Genomic DNA, 10,264 nt, shown 5'->3' on the forward strand with positions numbered 1-10,264 from the left:
ACTAAGAAATCTGGTAGGTAGATGTAAGATAGATAGATATAGAGATTATATATATATATATATATATATATATATATATATATATATAATATAATATAATATAATATAATTTTTTTTTTTTTTTCAATAAAAAAAAAAAACTAATACTAACATAACCAATATTGAAAAAAAACTAATTATAATATAGTACTGACATCTAGTTCCTCGTTTAAGCCTCGAGGCGCAAGAGTTTCTAAAGTATATATCCAAAAAGTCTCCCGTTACCACAATCTCTGGAAAAACGTTCTGCTTCAGACAGTTCCCTGGATATAGACCCTATGACCCACACCTGGAGGCCCACATTAGATTTGTTGTGGATCTCCAAGAAGTGTCATGGTACACCATGTTCGTCGCAGCCCCCCCTCCACGAGATGATGATGTTTACTGAAGCGTTGTCTCGGGGGCCTGATGGTTCAACCAACAAGTAGCTTGTAGGGGCAGATAAGGCAATAGACCACATAGTCAGTAGAGCAGTTGTAAAAGTTGTCTAAGTGGTACGTTTCCCTTTACCATTTTTGCCCAATAGTACACAAAACCCATTATGCCTTTTTCCTCTTAAAGGGATGTACGCTTGTCGCAAAGTACTCTGCAAAATGTGCGACTTTGCTCAGCACGGGCAAAAATGCTTTACACACAAAGGGAAAAAGCTAGACGCTGGGCCCTGGGATGAGGACTCTTGGTAAGGACTGACTCCAAAGGCGATCCGGCAGGGTGCCCTACAGGTCCAAGCAAGTGGCCCCAAGATTATAGGGGGACCCAGTCCTTGAAGGTCTACAAGTGACAGGACCCGCCATGATGGGTGAAGGTTGGATTCTAGCTATAAGCAGAGTCCTGCGGTGGGATTTGTACGTAAGGTTACTTTAAATGCGGTGCACTGTTACTTATGACATTTAACAGATATCGGGTGCCATGATTTGTCTTCACTAGAGGCAGTGATGTTTATTCAGCTGTGGTATGCATACCTGAATTCTTCACATTTTTTGGAAAGCCTGGCGGGCAGCGGGACTTATATTCTGCTTTTACCTGGTGCCTTCTTTTACCTGGTGCCTTTGGTGGCCGTTCCCCGCTGCGGCATATGGCTGCAGGGGCACGCGCGTGCAGATACAGCCCTATTGTACGATCGGGCACGTGGTGCCAGGGGCGTGTCTGTGACGCATCGAGTGTGCACGTGGCGAGCGGGCATGCAGTTAGCACAGGCGCAGTAAGGGGCGGAGACATCACAGCATTTAAGGAAGTGTTCCGGGCTTCTGTAAGGAGCTGGATGGTACACAGAGTAGTTGCAGCTGGGTGCATGAGTCACTGGGTGGATGGATGCAGGCACTGACAGGATCTGTTACTATGGGGGTAACTGCTATGTATTGTGATAAGCGGATTACAGCTTAAAACGCATTGATTGCACTAAAGTTGTACCTCCATGTTTTCTTGTCTGGGACAATGTCCTCCCGGAAAAGGCAGTAGAGGGGGGTGGGGCACAGCAGGAAGGAGCACAAGTGTGCCGCCGTCAGGAATGGAAGATCTTAGCCGAGCATCCTCTGTGGTAACCTCCCCTCAGAGGCAACTGGCCAATGTGAGCCATTACGGTTGGCAGGCATTAAAGCTACATCTAGTGCGTCTGTCTCCGCCTACGTCACTAAGGACGATTTGGCGTCGGCTTTACCCGGCCTTAAGGGAAAAATTGTTGGCATGATTGCTTCAGTATCACAAGGAGGAAGGAAACGTGATAGATCCCCCTCACCTGAGCCCCCCTTGTTTTGATACTGGATTGGGCAGAGGATGTGGAAGAAGTAGCCGTAAATGACTTAGAACCAGTGTTAACCCCTTCCCTGCCAGTGTCATTATTATAGTAACAGTGCATATTTTTATCACTGATTACTGTAGTAATGTCACTGGTCCCCCCCAAAAGAGCCAATCTGTCCGCCGCAGTCCCGCAAAAAATCGCAGATCGGCGCCATTACTAGTAAAAAAAATAAATAAACAATAAAAATTACATAAATCTTTCCCCTAGTTAATAGACGCAACAACTTTTGCATAAACCAATCAAAATACCAAATTTTGGTAAAAAAAAAAAAAATGTAGCAGAAAGAAAATTTAACCTAAAATGTTAAATTTAGATTTTTTTTTTTGGGAATGTTATTTAGCAGAATGTGAAAAATATTTAGTTTTTTTGTTTTTTCAGAATTTGTCGGTCCCTTTTTTTTTTTTTTTTTTGTTTATAGTGCAAAAAATTAAACGCAGAGGTGATCAAATACCACCAAAAGAAAGCTCTATGGGTCCTTTCACACGGCCGCTCCGCTGCTTTCCGTGTGTCCGCAAATCATCCTATTTTTTTGCGGACATCAATGTAAGTGAATGGCACTGCAGATGTCAGTGGAATACCATCCGCTGACATCCGATTTTCCTCCTTTCAGTTCTGTTCCGTTTTTACGAATGGAACAGAACCCCATTTTTCCATCCGTTCCAAAAACGGAAAGGAAGGAAAACCAGATCGGTCAGCGGTGTCATCTGCTGACATCCGCAATGCCATATACTTACATTATGTCCGCATATCATCCGCAAACGGATGGGATGATATGCGGGCACACGGAGCGGATGACACAAATGTCATCCGCTCCATGGAAAAAAAAAGTCCCGCAGCGGACTTAAGCAGCGGAGCGGCCGTCTGAAAGGAGCCTATTTGTGGGGGAAAAGGACCTCAATTTTATTTGGGTACAGTGGCGCACGAATTGTCAAAGTAACGCAGTGCCGTATCGCAAAATATGGCCTGGTCATTAAGGGGGAAAATCTTCCGGTCCAGAAGTGGTTGCGCAGGTAGCCAAGAGTATTCCTGCTCAGGGGGAGTCTGCTGAAGAATTAGCAGATTTGCCTTGTGCTTTGTGTTTTGCAGTATATGCTCTTAAGGACTCCATTCAGCAGGTGTCACGTTTTGCTCTTCTGTCAGTACATAGGTGCAGAATCCTGTGGGTATAGAATTGGTCTGTGGAATAACCTAGTAAGAAGTTACTAGTTGTTTTTTTTTTTCTTTCCTGGGGAACGCCTATTTGGTGACGATCTGGATGAATATATTCCAAAGGATTTCAGGGGGAAGAGTGCACTTCTACCAGTTAAGCCCTGACCAGGGCCTATTTTGCGATTCGGCACTGCGTGACTTTAAGGTACAATTGCGAGGTCGTGCGACACTGTACCCAAACAAATTTGACGTCCTTTTTTTCCCACAAACGGAGCTTTCTTTTGGTGGTATATGATCACCTGTGTGATTTCCCCCCCCCCCCCCGCTACTGCGACATTGTGGCGGACAAATCGGACCCTTGACTGACATTTTTGACACTTTTGGGGTTACCAGTGACATTTCTACAGTAATCCGTGCTATACATATGCACTGTTACTGTAAAATTACACTGGCAGTGAAGGGGTTAACTTTTTTTTTTTTTTAGAGGGAGGGGTTATGTGTGTCCCCAGGGGCGCGATTCTAACTGTAATGGCTGTGGCTTGAGGTGTAGGAACTGTGATCAACGGTCCCACATAGTAGAACCGTATAATCACTATTCCTACACAGGGGAGAATGACAGGCTGCTTGTTTACATCAGCCGCCTGCCTTTCTCCCTCTGCACCGACGATCGCCGAGTGACCGGTGGACGGCAAGCGGTTAAGAGGTGGAGTAAATGTCCTTTTTAAGCTGTCTAATGCTCAGGTACCCAGTGCTTCTAATCCTAGGCAGTTTTGACGGCCTCAGCCGTCTGCATCTAGAGCCAAACTTCCTGGGCAAGGGCAGAAGAAACCTTGGGTCTAGAGGCCTACCAAGAAGCCTAGCTCTAAATCTACCTTATGAAGAGGTGCCCCTACTCATTCGTGTTGGGGCTACTAGAGGTTCTTGAATGCCTGGGTAGAAGTGATTCAGGACAGCTGGATTATGTCCAGTATTGCAGGGGTACAAGCTAGAACTCCAGGTGTTTCCTCCTTGGTTTTTAAGGTCCAACATACCGGCAGATCCGTTAAAGAGAAAATCTTTTTTTCAGGCTCTAGACCATCTGAAATCACAGGCTGAGATTACAGAGTGGCAAATGTCAAGGGAGCAATCAGCGCTATGCTATATGTACAGTGCCTTGTGAAAGTATTTGCCCTCCTTGAACTTTCCCTTATCGTCTTTCAGGACAGGCACTTCTGAGAGAACCTGGCTCCTCCCTTCTTAGGAAACACCGCCCCAATTTATTGGATTTAAGCCTCCCTCCAGCTGGCTGCTTCAGTTCTGGTGTTTCCTCCAGCGGGGAGACACCGTCCAAGAGGAGCCTTAGCTGAAGCCAGGAGGCTGAAGTTAGAGGGAGTCAGGTACTCTCAGAAGGCGGCCAAGAAAGACAGCACCGGGGGGGACCCGCTTACCTGTCGGCCGCAGAAAATCTTTATCACCACAGCCTCGCTCAGCGGAGTTTCTTGGCTGGGGGGCCCGCTCACCACGCTCGGGGAGAGCGTCCGCCATAGTGCATTCCGCCCCCCGCTTGCGGCGGTGTGGAGCAGCCGGGCCGGATGACGGGGGACGTCACTTCCGGTAGGGGCGGGCACTTCCGGCGGCAAACCGCGACTTCCGGGTCGCGGCGGTGAGCGCGCCAGATATGAAAGGCTGGTGCGTCCTGCAAGCTGGGGGACAGCTGCCAGGTTAAGAAGAGCCACTCCAGGAAGCATGTCGGAGGCACATACCTCAGTTACCGCTCCGGGAGATAACAGCACCAGCCACCATAAGGTAAGGAGGCCTGGGGTGGTTCTCCCTTACTTCTCCCACTAGCTCCATTTTCTGTTCCCTTAGAGTTAAGGGGAGTAGGGAGGCTGAGGGTCACACTGTGGGATCTTCTTGGTGATGGTCGTCCCTAGCAACACCCTCTGGTGGGGCAAGCTGTGCAGGCTGGGGAGCATTAGGTAGTGGATTTTAAACTATGCCTTTTATATTTGAAATTACAGAAAGCCTCAGAGAAAAAGCCAGCCCATGTTTCCAAGAAGAGATGCCCTTCCTGCAAAGAGAATATGGGGGAAACTTGGACTAAACCCTTATGCAAAGAATGTCTGGAGAGTTTAGTGAAGGAACACACGGAAAGTCAAAACGCAGATTTAGCCACCTCTGTCAAGGAGCTTGCTAGCACTTTCCAATCCTTTAAGGAATTGTTTGCTAACACCCAGCTTCCACAGAGTTCCCCCCAGTCGGCACGGCAGGAAAATGCTCCAACACCGCAGTTACTACCCTCTACAAGTGGGGAGGCACCTGCGGGTTCTGTACATCAAGGGGAAGAGTGCGATAGCACACCCCCCAATTCCCCAGGGGAATCTGAGGCAGAGGGGTCGGATGGGGAATCCAAAAGAACCTCTAGATACAAGCTGTCTCTGGAAGAGGTGGAAGGCCTGATAGCGGCTATCCACACCACTCTAGGAATCCAGGAAGAGAAGAAAACATTATCTTTGCATGATCAAATGTATGCAAGTCTGGGCAAACCAAAGAAAAAGGTTTTTCCAGTACACGAAGTCCTAGTAGACACTATAAAAAGCGAGTGGCAGGATCCAGAAAGGAAACCCTTCTTTTCAGGAGCTCTGAAAAGAAGATTTCCTTTTTCTGAGGATGATTCGGCGGTCTGGAACAAATCACCTAAACTGGACGCAGCCTTTTCGCGAGTCTTCAGGCATACGGACTTGGCTTTCGAGGACATGGGATCACTCCCTGATCCCATGGATAAGCGAGCAGACTCCCTCCTGAAGAAAGCCTGGGACTCAGCTCTAGGAAATCTTAAGCCTGCCATGGCAATTACGGTAGTAGCCAGAAACATGGAGTATTGGCTAACTCAGATAAAGGCACATATTGAGGCTGAGACTGGTAAGGAGACCATATTATCCTCATTTCCCATGTTACTACGGGGAGTAGCATACATAGCGGATGCCTCTGCGGAGTCGGTGCGCATGACGGCCAGGTCATCGGCCTTAACCAATTCGGCTAGAAGAGCCCTCTGGTTAAAAACTTGGCAAGGAGACGGGGGCTCTAAAGCCAAATTGTGTGGGATGCCATTTACAGGGGACCGCTTATTTGGTCCAGGATTAGAAACAGTCCTGGATCACACGGCAGACCGAAAGAAATCCTTCCCAATTAAACAGGGGAAAAAGACGGGATTCAATAGAAAGTCCTATCCCCAGAAAAAATTTTCGGCTCCAAAGAAATCTGAAGGACAGAAAAGATCCTGGAATCAAAGAGGGAAGGGCCGCGGGGGGGCTATTTTTCGCCCTCCTGAACAGCCCAAGAAGTCTCAATGACAACCTCACCACTGTGGGAGGAAGACTGGGGACCTTTCTCCCTCGGTGGGAAGAGATCACCTCCAGCCCCTTTATCCTGCAGATAATAAGACAGGGTTATCAGCTGGAGTTCTCAAGCCCCCCTCCTGCCAGAATGTTAATCACCCATCTGCCAAAATGCAAACAGAAGTCCAGGGCCATACTCTCCTCTCTCAAGGAACTAAAAATACAAAACGTCATTCGGAGAGTTTCAGCAAAGGAAGTGGGAGAAGGTTTTTACTCCCACATCTTTGTGGTGATAAAGCCTTCAGGCAGTTACAGGTTAATCTTAAACTTAAAACCCCTGAATCGTTCAATCAGATACAGGAAGTTCAGGATGGACTCTATCTATTCGATAAGAACCATCCTTCCCCCCACAGTGCTATATGGCCTCGATAGATCTCAAGGATGCATACCTGCACATTCCCATTGCAGAGAAAAGCCAAAAATTCCTGAGGTTAGCCGTAAAAACAGGGGAGGACATTCAGCACTGGCAATTTCAGGCCCTCCCTTTTGGCCTCTCCTCGTCCCCCCGAATATTCACGAAGGTAATGGCAGAGACCTTGGCTTTTATGCGACTACAGGGTTTGTCGGTAATCGCATACCTAGACGACCTGCTGTTGTTCGCCCACTCCCAAGAACAATTGTCCAGGGATCTCCGGGATGCAACACGGATTCTGGAAGACCTGGGTTGGCTACTAAATTTAGAAAAATCCTCCTTAGTACCAACACAAAGGATATTGTTCTTGGGGTACGAGATAGACTCCAGGGTCCAAAAAATCTTCTTACCCCCGGACAAAAAGCAGAAAATAAACAAGGCAGTAGGACAGTTGCAAGCAAACCAAGCGATCTCAGTCAGACAATCCATGTCCATACTGGGGTTACTAACAGCAGCCATCCCAGCAGTTCAGTGGGCAGGCCTGCACTTTCGTCCCCTGCAACTATTCATCCTGGAAGCTTGGGACCGCAGCCAGGATTCCCTGGATTCCTTCATACAGATCCCAACCGCAGTGAAAAGATCTCTGTGGTGGTGGAGAAAAGCCGAAAACCTATCACAAGGCCTCTGTTGGGTTCAGATAGCCTCCACCATCATCACCACAGATGCAAGCGGCATAGGCTGGGGGGCCCATCTGGGATCCAAGCTAGCCCAGGGGACCTGGGGACTGGAGGAAGCAAAACAATCCTCCAATTGGAGGGAATTGAGGGCGGTAGAGTTAGCCCTCAGAGCCTTCCAGGAGGACTTGCAGGGACACCGAATTCAGGTACGGTCAGACAATGCCACAGTGGTAGCATATCTAAACCGACAGGGGGGAACCAGAAGCAATCTCCTATGGGGTCTGGCAAAAAAGATCTTGCAATGGGCCGAGGTCCAAGTTCTCTCTCTTTCGGCAATTCATCTCAAGGGAGAGTTAAATCAACTAGCCGACTTTCTCAGCAGAAAGAAGGTAAGAGAAGGAGACTGGACGTTAAATCAGGAGGTGTTCAATGGAATTACCCAGAGATGGGGAATGCCAAACATCGACCTGTTTGCCTCACGGCAGAACACAAAGACACCTCAATATTTTTCCCTGAGCAGATGGGACGGAGCTCTAGGGGTGGATGCTCTAGCTCAACCCTGGGTGTTCCCCAAATCCTATGCCTTTCCCCCACCAGTGCTAATACCAGCGGTCTTGAGGAAGTTTCAGGAGGAAAGTACGACGCTAATACTTATAGCACCACATTGGCCGAGGAGACCGTGGTTCTCGACCCTAAATCGCTTAGCGGTAGAGCCCCCCTGGTTGCTACCAGTGAGAGAAGATCTCCTCTCCCAGGGCCCAGTACTCTGTCCTCAGACACAACATTGGAACCTTGCAGCTTGGCTACTGAAGAAGAACTGTTAAAGAGCAAGGGTTTCTCGGGCCAACTGGTGCAGACTCTGCTAGGAAGCAGGAAGAAAGAGACACAGAGCATCTACCTAAAAACTTGGAAGTTTTTTAGAAACTGGTGCAAAGCAAGCTCTTTAGACGCAGGAAGTACAGTATCAGTACTCGAGTTCCTACAAGAGGGGGCTAACAAAGGGTTAGCCATCAGCACCCTAAAAGGCCAAATTTCAGCCATTAGCGTATTCCTCGAAATACCTTTAGCAAAAGATCCCTGGGTGATCCGTTTTTTCAAAGCCCTGAATAGGCAAAGACCAACAAGACATCTCCCATTTCCAATGTGGGATTTGTCTTTAGTTTTGCAGGCTCTCATTAAAGAGCCATTTGAGCCATTGGAGTCTTGTTCGGTGAGAAATTTAACCCTCAAGACAGTTTTTTTAGTGGCAATCACGACCGCCAGGCGGGTTAGTGAGCTAGAGGCCCTTTCGGTTAAAGCACCTTTTTTACAAATTTTTGCAGATCGGGTTATCTTTAAAACCGATCCAGCGTTTCTACCCAAGGTAGTCTCAAGGTTCCATAGAGACCAGGAGATAGTGCTACCGACGTTTTGTTCAGAGCCTGTGAAGGAACAGGAAATTCGTTTTCATAGTTTAGATGTCAGAAGATGCATTCTGCAATACCTAAACATCACGAAGGAGTTCAGGAAGTCAGACTCTTTTTTTGTTTTATTTAATAGTTCAAAGAAGGGTACTAAAGCGTCCAGGCGTTCAATAGCCAGATGGCTTAGATTAATCATCTGTGATGCTTATAGGCTTTCCGGTAAGGAGGTCCCTATGGGTATTAAGGCGCACTCTACAAGAGCAATGGCGGCCTCTCAGGCGGAAAGAGCTGGTGCTACCCCGGAGCAGATCTGTCGGGCAGCAACTTGGTCCAGCTACACAACTTTTTCCAAACACTATAGACTGGACCTGCTATCCGCTAAAGATCAGGCTTTTGGGCGAAAAGTCCTGCAAGCGGTAGTCCCACCCTGAAAGTAAGTACTCTCTTATCCTCTCAGAAGTGCCTGTCCTGAAAGACGATAAGGGAAAATTAAAGTTACTTACTGGTAACGTCTTTTCCAGTAGTCTTTCAGGACAGCACTAATACCCACCCGAAGAAGGTCTGAATATAAGATGATCAGAGGATGGAGGTTAGTATGATATATCTTTGTGTCTCCCCAGTGGCCGGAGGTACTCGTAAAGAACTGAAGCAGCCAGCTGGAGGGAGGCTTAAATCCAATAAATTGGGGCGGTGTTTCCTAAGAAGGGAGGAGCCAGGTTCTCTCAGAAGTGCCTGTCCTGAAAGACTACTGGAAAAGACGTTACCAGTAAGTAACTTTAATTTTTTGACCCTTTGCCACATTTCAGGCTTCAAACATAAAGATATAAAACTGTAATTTTTTGTGAAGAATCAACAAGTGGGACACAATCATGAAGTGGAACAAAATTTATTGGATATTTCAAACTTTTAACAAATAAAAAAACTGAAATTGGGCATGCAAAATTATTCAGCCCCCTTAAGTTAATACTTTGTAGTGCCACCTTTTGCTGCGATTACAGCTGTAAGTTGGGGTATGTCTCTATCAGTTTTGCACAGCGAGAGACTGAAATTTTTGCCCATTCCTTCTTGCAAAACAGCTTGAGCTCAGTGAGGTTGGATGGAGAGCGTTTGTGAACAGCAGTTTTCAGTTCTTTCCACAGATTCTCGATTGGATTCAGGTCTGGACTTTGACTTGGCCATTCTAACACCTGGATATGTTTATTTGTGAACCATTCCATTGTAGATTTTGCTTTATGTTTTGGATCATTGTCTTGTTGGAAGACAAATCTCTGTCCCAGTCTCAGGTCTTTTGCAGACTCCATCAGGTTTTCTTCCAGAATGGTTTTGTATTTGGCTCCATCCATCTTCCCATCAATTTTAACCATCTTCCCTGTCCCTGCTGAAGAAAAGCAGGCCCAAACCATGATGCTGCCACCACCATGTTTGGATGGTGTGTTCAGGGCGATGAGCTGTGTTGCTTTTACGCCAAA

Source organism: Pelophylax lessonae, assembly GCF_965119305.1.
Source record: "Pelophylax lessonae genome assembly, chromosome: 6".
Lineage (NCBI taxonomy): Eukaryota > Metazoa > Chordata > Amphibia > Anura > Ranidae > Pelophylax > Pelophylax lessonae.